Raw genomic sequence first — 14,476 nt, forward strand, 5'->3', positions numbered from 1 at the left:
AACAACAAAAAAAAATGAGTTGAGATGTTTCTTCTTAAAAACTGTAAGGGTTTGCACATCAAAAAACAAAAATATACAAACCAAAATTCCATTTCTCGCAGGAAGAAAGGAGGATCTAACACCAGGATTTTAGTAACATTATTTATTGTACTGACAGATGAAAGAGGTGCAGGCAAGAGGAAGAAAGGTCATCAACACACACACACACACACACACACACACACACACACACACATACACACACACACACAACCAGAAAATGCACAGGAAACATCTAGATGAATTACACCAAAGTATTAATGTCCTCTGTGAAAGGAACGAGAATAGGGTGTACATGATGGTTAATTTTAGGTGTCATAATTTTATGTTGTACCCAGATATTTGGTCAAACATTATTCTAGATGTTTCTGTGAAAGTATTTTTTTTTTGACAAGACTAACATTTAAATCAGTATACTAAGTAAAGCAGATTGCTCTCCCTGATGTGGGTAGGCCTCACTCAATCAGTTGAAGGCCTGAATAGAACAAAGAGAGACCGTCCCTACGCAAGAAGGAATTCTGCCAGGGGACCACCTTTGGACTTGAACTACAACTTTTCCCTGGGTCTCCAGCCTGCCAGCCCACCGTGCTGATTTTGGATTTGCCAAGCCTCTGCAATTGTGTGAACCAATTCCTTAACAGGAAAAAAATCTGTACGTGTGTATGTGTCTGTCTATATAGTTACATAGAGTTGTTATATAGTTATATATAGCTAGATAGATACGTGTGTGTGTGTGTGTGTGTGTGTGTGTGTGTGTGTGTGTATCTAGCTAAAGATATATGGAGATAGATAGACATAGACAGATACCTACAGACACAGAGACTCTATTGGTCTGTGTCTCTGGAGACTCCTGATTAAGACAAGGTAGGTGGGAAAGGAACACTTTGAAGGAACTGCTTTTTACTCTATATGTCTCTGTACAGTTTCTGTTCTTTAAGACAAAGTTGTATTTGTGAGGAACTTACATGGTTTTAATTCACAATGAAAAACAAGTACAAGTAATGATGTTTACATTCATAACGCTCTCATTAGGAAATACAGTTTTATAACAACCCCTGTAAACAGTGGAGAAGAGAACCATCTATGAGGAGGGAGGAGGCGCAGTGGGCAGAAGAAACCAGGAACTGACAAGCAGCCCAGCGAAGAGAGACCGGTACACCAAGAAGCACATACGAACCCCGCAGCCGCATGGTACAAAAATAGATCTAGTAATTATCCAGGTTATCGGGAAGAAAAAGGATATTACCCATGTTCTAATGTGAGAAAGAAACTCCATCATTCATAGTACAATTTTTTTTTAATTGGATACCAAGAGAAGAAACCTCAGTGACTCAAAAATCCATTTCCATGCAACACCTTTCTCCATTCTCCAGAATAGTACCACCAGCAGGAAGCAAGAAATGTTCACGCGGCTTTTGTGAAAGAACTTAAGAATCTCAGCCCTCTAAAACACATGGTATTTCTAAAAACTGCCATGCGTTACTGCCAGCACGGGTGTGATCTGTTGGGTCAGGTGTGTTTGGTGGCATAGTTTCAATAATCTTATTTATGATGAATAAGCACCATGATGAGAACGTAAATCCCAGGACGGGAATCTGATCATGTTGGTCACTGCTGAGCTCCCAGCTCTAAGAACAATGCTGAGCTGTGATATATTTATGGAACAAATAAATGAACACGAGGATTTTTAGTAAACAGTTTCTTCCCAGATGGTCAATGGATTTGCCCTTTGCACTACCACATTTTGATGGCAAGGTCATGGCCAGCACCTTTCTGGACAGCAGGTGATATCCACCCTAAGCCTTCCACCACCCCCCCGCTTGGCCTGGACGCTTACAGACATAGCTCCCGCCCATTTGGAAGGCAAAAAAATCTAGCAACTTCACTCACACTAACATTGCCCGAGCTTGCAGGCTTTAAATAATTCTCACCAAACTATCACTTGGTAAAATGTTGCTTTTGTGTTATACACCTCGTAAAACATTTGCAGCTTCTGTGAGGAGACATTTTACTGAGAAATGTTTCTGGTCCCCTGAGACATGCTCACAGTTGGGATGGCTGATGAAGTCAAGGGAGCAGCGGGGGAATGGTCAGGAAAACCCACATAATCTTGGGAGAAGGGTTGTTTGCAAGCCTGGAAGTGAGACAGATGTTATAAAATACTCTAGGATGGCCTTCTAGAATGAAAATCATAGCCAAGTTTTCCTTTGTTCACTTTTAAGATGATGTGAATTAAAATCAGGGGCCTGAGAAAAGAATATTCCGCTGGAGGGCGGAGGTGGGAACCCAGGATAAAAATAACCCAGGCCCCTAGCTGCAACAAGGACAATGGCCCGGGAAGGGTGAGGTCCCTGCAAGGGGTCAGCTCCTGGTTCAGCTTCACACAGTGGTGCAGGCACACTCAGCCCGGCGCAAACACAAGACTGGCTCAGATTTTCCACTCTGACAGTCTTCTGAAAACACCTCCTTACCATCTAATTAAGCTATTCTCCCAACGAGATTCCAAAGGAAAGGGTATTCTATAAAAGTCTTCCCCTAACACTGGTTCATTATTTCAACACAGTAGAGGGGAAAGGTGAGTAATGAAGCTCTACGACCAGCTGCACAGGCAGGAATGCGTTCCATGGGCCTCACGCGGACAGCCTAGGAGAGGTTGCGCACCTGCAAGGTACGGAATCCCCAACACGCACCGTCTTGTAGAGAAGCCTGATTGCGCATGTCAAATAGCATCGCTCTGCTTCAGTTCTTCATTAAACTAAGAAATGGCGCGGGCGCCTGGGTGGCTCAGTTGGTTAAAAGACTGCCTTCGGCTCAGGTCATGATCCTGGAGTCCCGGGATCGAGTCCCACATCGGGGGGGGGGGTCCCTGCTCAGCGGGGAGTCTGCTTCTCCCTCTGACCCTGCCCCCTCTCATGCTCTCTCTCTCTCTCTCAAATAAATAAAATCTTTAAAGAAAGAAAAGAAATGTCTGTCACTGGAGGCAAACCGTTCCTTCCCAACTGTCTTAGGGAAGCTGAATGAGCTCAACCACAAAGCCCAGGCAGCAAACTTCCTCTCTGAAGTGTCTCCGTAAGAACTCACATTAGCATGCAATTTCTATGATATGACGTCTGTTTTCCTTTAAAGGCACACACTTATTAGACTTCCTAGGTGGTTTTTTCTTTTTTTTTTTTAGTGTCTTGATCCGAATTACTTCCTGTGATGTGTTATCAGAAGTTTGGAGGGTAAAGAGATGTCTAGGTCTAGTGCAGTGGGGGTGGAGGTGACCACCTAGCCAGCAGGCAGGTCCCAAGGGCACCTCCCACTGTGGGGCGTGGCCCCAGGACCTCTCAGGAGCCAGCTCACAGAACGGAGTCCCATGGAACATTCCATGGACAGCGGGCCCGACACACACTTACTGAGGGCCTGCTTGTGCCAAGCACAGCTCAATGCTGGGGGGGACACAAGTGAACCGGATAGAAACCCGCACAGCCCCTGATAATCTGCTTGTGCTCAAGCAGCCCCGACTCGGGCAGCTCTCTCCGGGAGGTACGCATGAGCGTTCACTGTAAACAATTTTCAAAGATTGAGAAAAGTAAAATAGGAAGTAAGTAATATAACGAACACCCTCGTCACATTGACTACGTTAGCAAAGGTTAATGTTCTGTCATAACTGCTTCACGTTTCTGTAAGAAATCAACATTCCAAAAAGAGCTGACATGGCTTTTGGGGCATCCTTCCTCCCTGGAGGCAACCAGTTACGTGCTGATAGGTATCCTGACTTGGCTTTTGAATTTTTTTTTAACCTATGCCATGTATCTATAATCAATATGTTAAATACAGAGTGTTACTTTGTATTTGAAGTATTTATAAAAAAAATAGTATTTCTGTGTTACCTGTGAGCCTGCAACCTGATTTACTCAGTGCTGGATGTGAGATAAACCGAAATATCAGGCAAGCACATCATCTCCACATATGGGTCCCTCACTAGTCATTTATACCCCCAAACTGATAGACATTTAATTTAATTTGGTTCCAAAGTCCCGCAAGTGTAAATACGGAGCACTGAGTTAGAACCTTGGTCTGTATCTCCTGATGCACCTGAGCTAGAGCTCCCTTGGAATCGGCATCTAAAAGTCAGGGTTTCTCGACCACGGCACCGTTTCCATGCGGGGTCTTATGGCTCTATCCTGAGAGGCGATCCCACGTACTGCCGAATGTTTAGCTGCATCCCTGGCCGCTACTCACTAAACACCAGTAGCATATCTTATCCCCAACGAATGGCAACCAAAATGTCTCCAGACATTGCTAAATGCTCCCCCCACCCCGGGGGAGAAGGGGGCCCAAATCGCCAAATCGGCCAAAAATCCCAGGTGAGAACCGCCTATAGAAGTGACCTAGATGGGTGTAGGATCTGCCAAAATGCTCTCCGAAGTGGCTGCAATTTCTTACACACCACCACTGGTGTACATGAGTTATAACCTCGTTCCTACAACCTCCTTCCTACAACCTTCTTCAGCCTGCTTTTCTTTTCCACCAGTCGGATGGGAAGTCCTTGTTACTGTCTTTAGCTTGCAATTCCCGATCACCAGTCAGATAGAAGATCTCCCACAAGTTCCAGTGAATGACTGGTTTATATCCTTTGCCCATTTCCTGCTGGCTTCTTTTCCTTATTGATCCGTCTGAGTTCTTTACATATTCAAAGTCAGCACTATCCAACAGAAATATAACAGGAGCCACAAGTATAAGCCACATACTTAATTTTAAGTGTTCTGGTGGCCACATTAAGAAAAGCAAAAAGAATCAGGTGAAATTCATTTTAAGGATGCATTTTATTTAACCCAATATATCCCAAATGTGATTATAACACATAATCAACATTAAAAAGTTTAATGAGAGGGCGCCTGGGTGGCTCAGTTGGTTAAGCGACTGCCTTCAGCTCAGGTCATGATCCTGGAGTCCCGGGATAGAGTTCCGCATCAGGCTCCCTGCTCGGCAGGGAGTCTGCTTCTCCCTCCGACCCTCCCCCCTCTCATATGCTCTCTCTCTCTCTCATTCTTTCTCTCAAATAAATAAAATCTTAAAAAAAAAAAAAGTTTAATGAGATACTAATGAGGCAGTAAGGGCTGGGAGGGGGCCCTGAGTCGTGCTGAAACCTCCACCCATGAGCTTTGCAGCATCTCCTGGAAAGGGGCAAAGGAAATCGCCATTAAGAGGTTGTTGATTCAGGGAGCGCCGGGGTGGCTCAGTCGTTAAGCGTCTGCCTTCGGCTCAGGTCATGATCCCAGGGTCCTGGGATCGAGTCCCGCATCGGGCTCCCTGCTCCACGGGAAGCGTGCTTCTCCCTCTCCCACTCCGCCCTGCTTGTGTTCCCTCTCTCGCTGTGCCTCTCTCTGTCAAATAAATAAATAAAATCTTTAAAAAAAAAAAAAAAGAGTTGTTGATTCAGTAATGTGAAGCTATAATAATAAGATGCACTCACTGAGAGTCTAGCAGAAAAACAAGTGGTTGGAAGCTCACCATCTAGGGTGTTTTGCCATCCCAAGTAACCCTTGGCATTCCCCAAAAAGTCCTGTCTTCCACATGCGTAGGACACACACTCGCCCACGTGGGGGTGACAGTCCACGACGGAGCTGGTAAGGTACACAACAGAACTTTGTCCCTGTTTTCTGCATTGACTATCCTTGAAGCTCACAGATGGAATGTCTCTCAGCCAGGGTCTGGGTGAGGGCTTGGAGAGCAGGGCCCCACCTGCACCTCCAGCCAACCCACAAGAGCATGAATGAGCAAGAAGCGAATCTTGGGGGTTGATCCTCATCACTGCAAACACATCATATCCAAACATAACCTACAAACACATACCCATATAACAGGTACAGTAGTGTCGATCGTGTTCCTATTTATTTTTTTCCGTGGGAAAAACTGTCCTTTAAGATTATGTCCTTGCTACTTGTTTGGGCATACAATGTACTTTCACTTATAATAGGATGGAGAAAGAGTTTCTGATGATATTTTCCATTCTTAGCTTGCAACATCAAAACTTGATAACTACGTCCTGCCGCATATTCCAAACACACTTACACAAGGCCAGTCCTCCAGCCTGGTAACCACTGTTCCTCGTGGTACCATCAACGGTACCCGAGTGCCTGAACATGCTGCCACCCGTAGCTTCTGACCTCTAATGTGGCCACACAAAGACCCCATGGTGGGGCTCTCGCCAGCACCAACCTTCGCCGCTAGCCCTCACTCAGTTCTCCATGCCTCCAAGCCTTTGCCCCTGGAGTGGCCTCCACCTGATGCACCTTCCTCCCCCTCACAGCTGCATCCCCGAGTCTCCAGGCACATGCCTGATCCTCCTGCATGTCATGGGTCGGCCCCTCTACACCCGTCTGCTGGTGCTCTCACTGGGCTGGGAGCACTCCCCACTGGCAGGTGGGCTCCAAGTGGAGAAGCACCACATCTTTCTGACTCTGTTTCCTCAGTGACTGGCATCTACAACACACTCGATAAGCATCTGTTGAAGGAATGAGATGCCCCTGACATGTTTCAGTACCTCCCAGCTCACACAGTGCTCAGCTTACTCTCTCAACTGAGGCACGGACGCATGGTGACGAGCTTCGAGCTTTTTACGGTACTGACACATTCAAGCAAGGAAATTACTTGGGGTCCCAGGGAACCTCCAAAAACACAGGTGCCTTTAGTGTGCTAAATATCACTCTAGGCTGGCGCCGCCAGATCTGGGGCTGAATAACACAGATGTGAAAGCAACAACCAAATGCAAAGAAATCGAAAGCAGGCTCAAGAGTTCCACCATGAGGAATTCACTTCAAGGATATCAACAATATGTCAACAGATCTGCATAAAGAGCTCTAACTGCAAAAGCCTGAAAACAACCCAGGCTATGGGACACTCTGTCGCCCCCAACAGGAATGAGGTTGGAATGCAGGTGCTGATGGGCAAAGATCTTCAGGGGACAGTATTAGTAAAACAACCGTAACCACAGCTCAGAACAGGGCATGGGATATAACCTCTTTTGGGATGAACTGCTCAAATGTGTGCATGGCTCCTGGAAGGTCTCTGTTCATAAATGATCTTTCATTTTTCTGAAAGGAGATGTAAGAAATCTAACTAGCGGGGCGCCTGGGTGGCTCAGTCAGTTAAGTGTCTGCTTTCAGCTCAGGTCCTAACCTCGGGGTCCTGGGACGGAGCCCTGTGTTGGCTCCCTGCTCAGTGGGGAGTCTGCTTCTCCCTCTCTCTCTCCCTGCTATTCACCCCACTCATGCACTCTCTCTCTCTCTCTCTCAAAATAAATAAATAAAATCTTAAAAAAAAAAAAAAGAAAGAAATCTAACTAGCCACCTTGAAGACACATATCATAAGAGAGAGGACTTAGAGGTTTTATTAAATATTTTGGATTTGTTTCAAAGTCCTTTCAAGGTGTACACATTTTTAAGTATACAAGTAAAATTATTCTGGTAATGGGGTTACAGGCCATATTTTTATTGTTCTTATGTCAAAGAGATGCCTAATAAGTTGTTTTAAATAAACAAAAACAAACATTACTATGGATAAAATGGACAAAATATATCAGGAAAATTCTTTCAGAGGCAGGGCTCACCCAACGGCCTTTGGATTAAGAAGAGACAAATTCGAAGCTGTAATTCAAAACAATTTCCCTTTAGACCAAATTTTGCAAACAACATGAATTTTATTACCACTGCAAACCTCTTGCTTGAATTTATGATTTTAGAATGTTCGTCATTTTAGGAAGTGACTTTGTTCAACTATAGTGTCTCTTTAAATCCAGTATATATATTACAGGCAGTTACATATATTATTTATTATATACGTATCGGGCTTGTTTTCCCAATAACGGCAATGGTTTTCCCACAGTCACCTTACCATCGGTGAGAGAAAACCAGGCCTGGTTACCAGGACAGGCCCTCCAGGCAGCAACTGTCAGTACCCATGACATGTTCCTCTCACCGTTTAGCCCGAGTTTTTACGACATATACACAAAACTCAGCAGAGAACTTTAAAGAGAGAGAAGAACTCAAAGAGCAAAATATAGAAAACAGAATGACACAGAAAGTACTCCGCCAGCGAGAAAGGGCTGACAGAGGGGATGCGATCACCCCACCGGCCAAATCCAAAAGCCAGCCCCCCAAACCCGGCCCACAGACCACAGCCCAACCAAGGCCGGCAGCTACCCTGTGTGAGATCCTGAGTCAGAACTGTCCAGCCAAGCTGCTCCTGAATCCAGAAACTGGGAGAGTACATGAATGCTAATGGTTCTTCGGGCCACTATTCTGAGGTGATGTTATGTGGCATTAGATAAACAGCAGTGAGTCGTAAGAGGAGACCCCAGACATACACAGTCATAATCTTCCGCGCCCCACACACATTAGCAACTTATGTTTCCGTCTTAAGAACTGGATTCTTGGACTAAAGGGTGAACACATGTTTATACAAAGAAATACATAATTAAATAAAGTATACAACGATTTCATTAATAATCAGCCATTAAAATCTACTAAATATTATGCTAGGTACAAGGAGATATAATTAATGCCACAAACCAGCTAAGAAAATTTCCCCTCTGGGCTTAAATCAGAACTCACTATATTCTTCAGAAGACATGAGCACAATACTATTTTTTCCTTTATTCAAAAATGTTCTCCTTTTGAAATTAGAAAAAAAAAAAGTTAAAGAACATTTTTCTGGGAGGCCTGGGTGGCTCAGTTGGTTAAGTGTCTGCCTTCGGCTCAGGTCTTGATCCTGGGGTCCTGGGACTGAGCCCTCCATCGGGCTCCATGCTCAGTGGCGAGTCTGCTTCTCCCTCTCCCTGCTGCTCCCCCTGCTTGTGTGCTCTCTCTCTGACAAATAAATAAAACCTTAAGAAAAAAGAACATTTTTCTATTATATAATCTTACACGTTATCAAGCATTAGTAAAAATGAGCTATACAAAGAATTTTAGTCATGAAGAAAAGGCTTAAATCGTAATATAAAATGAAAAATATATACTTTAATAAAGAGGTTTATAAAATTATCAACAAGGCACCAGAATTTCAGTAGTGACTGATTCTAGGTGATGACATTACAGGTGGCTTATTTTTCTTTATACTTTTCTGTAATAAAAAGTCCCATTTTTACTACAATGAACACTTCCACTTATTCATCAGAAAATTAAAAGCTTTTAAGGAAGAAAAAATTCTGATAAAACTTCCCAGTGTCCTGCTTATTCAACGTCATAAGCAAGTTCATGGATTGGGAGGAACCAGTACAAAAAAGAAAAAAGAGAGAGAGAGAGAGAGAGAGAGAGAGAGAGAGCTGGGGCTTATCCTTTTCTGGAAAGAGCTGTAAAGGATAGAAATAGATTTACAATCAAGCAAGCAATCCATAAATGAAAAAAACGAACTGACCCTTTCAGGACCTGGGGGTTACCGTCAGCCTCATTTCTTGCAAAAACACTCCATAAAGTTTCAAGAGAGGGATCCAAATTGCCCACAACATTGGCCTCAAAGAACTGAAACCCTTGCTGGAGATGCAGCCTGTCACGCCAAAGCACTGCCCAGCTGGTCTGCTGGAGGGTCTCAGACAACAGTGTGCTCTACTCATGATAAAGAAACTCGACTCGGATTTTTTTTAAAGCAATTTTTTTCACAGATACTGAGTCTGTAATGCACAGATACTGGTCTTGTGTCACACCGAGTGTGATGTAACACAGTACAATCCACACCAATCAATGGAGAATAAACAACTGAACTAATTATTCCCCCAAACCACCTACTTACTGTGTTCTGATTGGTTCGTGTTCAACCCTGGCCGCTGTGAGTGCAGTCCCCGGACCAGCAACGGCAGCATTCCCCTGAAAGCTTGTAAGGATTCCAGAACGCTGCCCCTCCCACCCCACCTGTCCAGACTTAGTGACTCAGAGAGTGCACGTCTCAAGCCCCCAGCTGGTCTACGGGACAAAAAGTGTGAGGAGGAGCTCCTGCGAGCAGGGCGGGACTCTCAGATGGACATGATGCTGGGCGTCACTGCACCTGGGAGCCCCAGGTACGAGATGTCCCAGTCAACCCCTTCTGGGATGCCTGAAATACACCTCAGCTTGATTTTCCCGTTAATTTTTATTTTCATTGACTTTATTTTATTTTCATTGTCTTTTATTTTGATTTCCTGTTCGTTTTTATTTGATTCTGAATGACTGATTGATTTTTTTGATTCTGACTTTACCTGACTGTCCCTAGTCCTGGCCCAGGTGCCTCCGGGCACCCCCTCAAAATGCCATCTCATTGGTCCTGTCTGCCACCTGCTCTTTGATCCTTCCCCCTGAGTCATCCCTGGTCGCAGGCGGCGATGGAGGGGTCACAGAGAGAAGGGGAGATCGCAGGATTTTATGGTTTGTATTTGCCTTATATATCTAGGCGTAGGAGCCCTACGACGGTGTAATAAAACAAATCCAGGGCAAAGAAGGCTCCCAGGGGAGGAAGCGGGTCACCCTGCTTTCAGAAGGCTCTTTGGTCAACCCGTGAGTATTTGGCCACCACCGTACAAGCCGGTACTGACAAGCTACATATGCCTGGCTGGCTGTCAGGAAGGCAAATGGGAACTGTGAAATCAGACAGTCCTTCCCCTGGGGAAAGTCAGTCTGGGGAAGCAGACAGGAAATAAACGGTGATGAGGCCTGCCCAGAGGACTACGGGAGGACAAGGGACTGGAAACGGGTCGGGAGAGGAGGCTAGCAGTCACGCCGCTGAGCCCAACAACAGCAGGAGGCGCAGCGGTGTCAGGGAAGAGGGGGATGGCGTCCCAAGTGGCGCCAAGCATGTGCAAAGGCCGGGAGCTGGAAACTCCAGGGGAATTCGGGAAACCGTGAAGGGTTGGCAAGGAGCGCTAAGGAGTCTGAGTCTTGTCTGAAGCTAGGGAGACCCAACTGAGGTCTGAGGCAGGATGCATCATGATCAGATACTCCTTCTAAAAACCTGCCTCCAGGGGATGCCTGGGTGGCTCAGTCGGTTAAGCGTCTGACTTCGGCTCAGGTCATGATCTCGGGGTCCTGGGATCGAGCCCTGCATGGGGCTCCCCCCTCAGCAGGGAGTCTGCTTCCCCCTCTCCTTCTGCCCCTCCCCCGATGCTCTCTGGCTCTCAAATAAATAAATAAAATCTTAAAAAGAAAAGAAAGAAACAAATGAAAAGCCCACATCATAAAAGAAAAAAAAACAAACAAACACCTGCCTCTGGTGGGGAGGTACGGTGGAAGGGGAGAGCTTTGCCATTTTCTTCTATTTTCAAAATATTCATTAAATATGTGCCCCCTCCCCACCTTTTTAAGCTGACTTGGCAACTCCTTTGTGATTTAAGATGTAATTGAAACTGACATCTGTCTGTCTGACTCATATCTGTCAGGGCTGACGGCTTCAACATAACATTCTGGGCTCTGGGATGTCTATTCTCCAGGTGTTCATTAATGTCTTCTAACTTCACTTTTTTTAATGGAAAAATTTAAATTATAACCTTTTCCAAATGTGAAGGTTCTTGATATCATTAGTCATCAGGGAAATGCAAATTAAACCCACACTGCGATACCACCACACACCCACCAGAACGGCTAAAATTAAAAAGACAATACCAAATGCTGGTGAGGGTGTAGATCTCTTGTGTTCCCAGCAGGTGGGCATGTAAAGTGGAATAAGCATATTTGAAAACTGGCAGTTTCTAATAAAATTCACCACACGCCTACCAGATGACCCAGCAATTCTACTCACAGGTATATTCCCAGGAGAAATAAAGTCTGTATCCACATAAAGACAGGTATAAGGATGTTCAGTGCAGTTTTATTCATAACAGCCCAAAACTGCAAACCACCCACATATTCATCATCAAAAGAGTGGAGAAGGAAGCTCTGCTCTCCTCAAGCTTAGGAACACCACTCAACAACCAAAAAGAACAGAATCCTAATACATGCAACACCAAAAGGTCTCAAACACACTGCATCAAATGAAATAAGCCAGACATAAAAAAGTACATGCTGTTTGACTTCATTTAATGAAATCCAACGACAGGCAAAATTAATCTATAGTGATAAAAAACAGTAAAGGGGATTATTGGAAGGAGTAGGAGAGAACTTTCTAGGGTAATGGAAACGTCCTATCTCTCAATCTGGGTAATATTTATATTGTATTATAATATAAATTATTGTGTATGTTCATTTGTCAAAATTCATTGAGCTGTACCCTTAAGAGTTCTGCATGTCTCTGTGTGTAAATTATTATCTCAATGAAGTAACAACCGTACAAAAACCAATTTAGCCAAAGATACACAAATGACCAAAACCACAATGAGACTTCACGCCACACCTGCTAGGATGCCTATCATCAAGAAAAACAAAAACCAACAAGTATCGGCAAGGATGAAGGGACACTGGAACCACAGCACCACTGCTGTGGAAAACAGTTTGGCGGCTCCTCAGAAAGCTAAACATAGAATGGCCACGAGGCCACCTGGGTGGCTCAGTCAGATGGGTATCCAATTCTTGATTTTGGCTCAGGTCATGATCTCAGCGTCATGGGATCGAGCCCTGTGTCAGGCTCTGTGCTCAGCACGGAGTCTGCTTGAGATTCTCTCTCCCTCTGCCTCTGCCCCTCCCCTCACCGTGCTCTCTCTAGCTCTCTAAAATCAATCAATCAATCAATCAATCAATAAATCTTAAAAAGAAAAGAATGGCCATATGACCCAGCAATTCTACTCCTAGTATGTACCCAAACAAATTTAAAGCAGGGACTCAGATATTTGTACACCCGTGTGCATAGTGGCAACGTGATTCACAAGAGCTGAAAGTTGAGGCAGCCCAAGTGTCCATGAGCTTACGAATGGATGAACAAAATGTGGTCTCAGACCCTGGGGTGTTATTTCTTTAAATTAAGGACTGAAATTCTGACAGCCACTACAGCAGGGATGGACCCTGAAGGCATTATGCTGGGTGCAAGAAGCCAGACACAAATTCCATCTATGTGACAGATCTAGAATAGGCAAACTCAGAGATAGAAAGTAGGTTAGAGGTTCCCGGAACCAAAGGGGGGGATAGAATGGGGAGTTACTGCTTCACGGTTAAAGGGTTTCTGTTTGGGGTGATAAAAATAGACGGTAGTAACAGCTGCACAACAGCATGAGCATTAAGTCCTGCCCCTGAATTGTTCGCCGGTTACAGTGGGTACAAGGGGAGTTTTATGTTATATGTATATATTTACCACACTAGGAACAGTCATAATGGAGTGTGTCCAAAGCCATTCAGATCTATACCTTTCATGAACAAAGTACATATATAAATATATTGAATTATCCCTCAATAAAGCTGTTAAAAATGAAAAAAAAAAGAAAGAAAGAAAGAAAAGCAACTTAGTGATACTTGCATAACACGGACAGATCTCAGAACCATTATATCGCATGAAAGAAGCCAGGCACCACGGCACACGCTGTATGATTCCATCCCTGTCCCAATGCGGATGAAACTAATCCACGGTGACAGAAATAGTGGTTGCCTCTGATGCGGGGGAAGGGGTTGAGCAGAAACTAGGGAAAGTCTATCCTGAGCTGGGAGATGAGGCACAGGTGCCTGAGTTTGTCAAAAATCATCCAGCTGTTCATTTAGAATTTACTATATGCAAATTAGACCTCAATAAACTACTATTACTACAAAAAACAGGGCTTAAGAGCAACAAGGCTTGGATGGTGCTATGAAAGGCGTGGGGAAGAACAGAGCCAGAGGTGGGCAAGCACTGAGAAAAAACCCTGCTGCTGGTCACCAGGAAGGAGATGGTGCCACTGAAGCAAGTGGTGGCATAGCAGACGCTGAGGGAAGCAAAGCCAGGAGTGTTCAGGCAGGAGAACAAACACTTGGATGCGGGGCGGGACGTTAGAAGAGGTGATTGCCTTCTGACTTGGGCCCCTGAGAAAATATCGAAGTCGTGTGCCAAGGCAAGAAACACAGCAGGAAAATCCAGTGCTCCTGGTAAACAGATGAAGGCCCAGAAATCTAGAACCAACTCAAAGAAGAGTTTCACATACATACAAGATATATTCCACTTGAATCAGAGGTTCGTAGTAGAAAGCAGGGTTAATTTTAAAGAGCAGTGTGGTGCACAGTGAAGTCATTTTGTTGTTTTGTTGTGCTTTTTTTCTGGCTGGCAATCATTTGCCTGGCTTATGCCAAAAACAATATATCCTCCAGGCACATGCAAGACAGCACGTCCTCAGACTTTTCCCTGAGTCAGTGAATGCGACGTCTTCTGAGGAAAGCATCAGAAGGGCCTCCCTCCTCGTTCACACGATCACACCTGCCCGTTCACTAAGAAGGCAAAAAAAATGGACAATGGACCGAGATATCTAGAGTCATAATCATCCAGACAGTGGTGACTAATAAGATGGGACAAAAATGCCCAGTTGGGGTGCAGGGAT

General features: G+C 44.7%; 1 protein-coding gene across 1 annotated transcript in view; it reads right to left on the bottom strand.

Moving 5' to 3' along the window:
• Window positions 1–14,476, bottom strand: part of ANKRD33B (ankyrin repeat domain 33B) — an 85,472-nt gene that overhangs the window by 44,406 nt on the left and 26,590 nt on the right. The window lies entirely within an intron of this gene.

This window comes from Callorhinus ursinus, unplaced genomic scaffold (genome assembly GCF_003265705.2).
Source record: "Callorhinus ursinus isolate GAN/ISIS: 27379988/994484 unplaced genomic scaffold, GSC_fseal_2.0 scaffold3, whole genome shotgun sequence".
Classification (NCBI taxonomy): domain Eukaryota; kingdom Metazoa; phylum Chordata; class Mammalia; order Carnivora; family Otariidae; genus Callorhinus; species Callorhinus ursinus.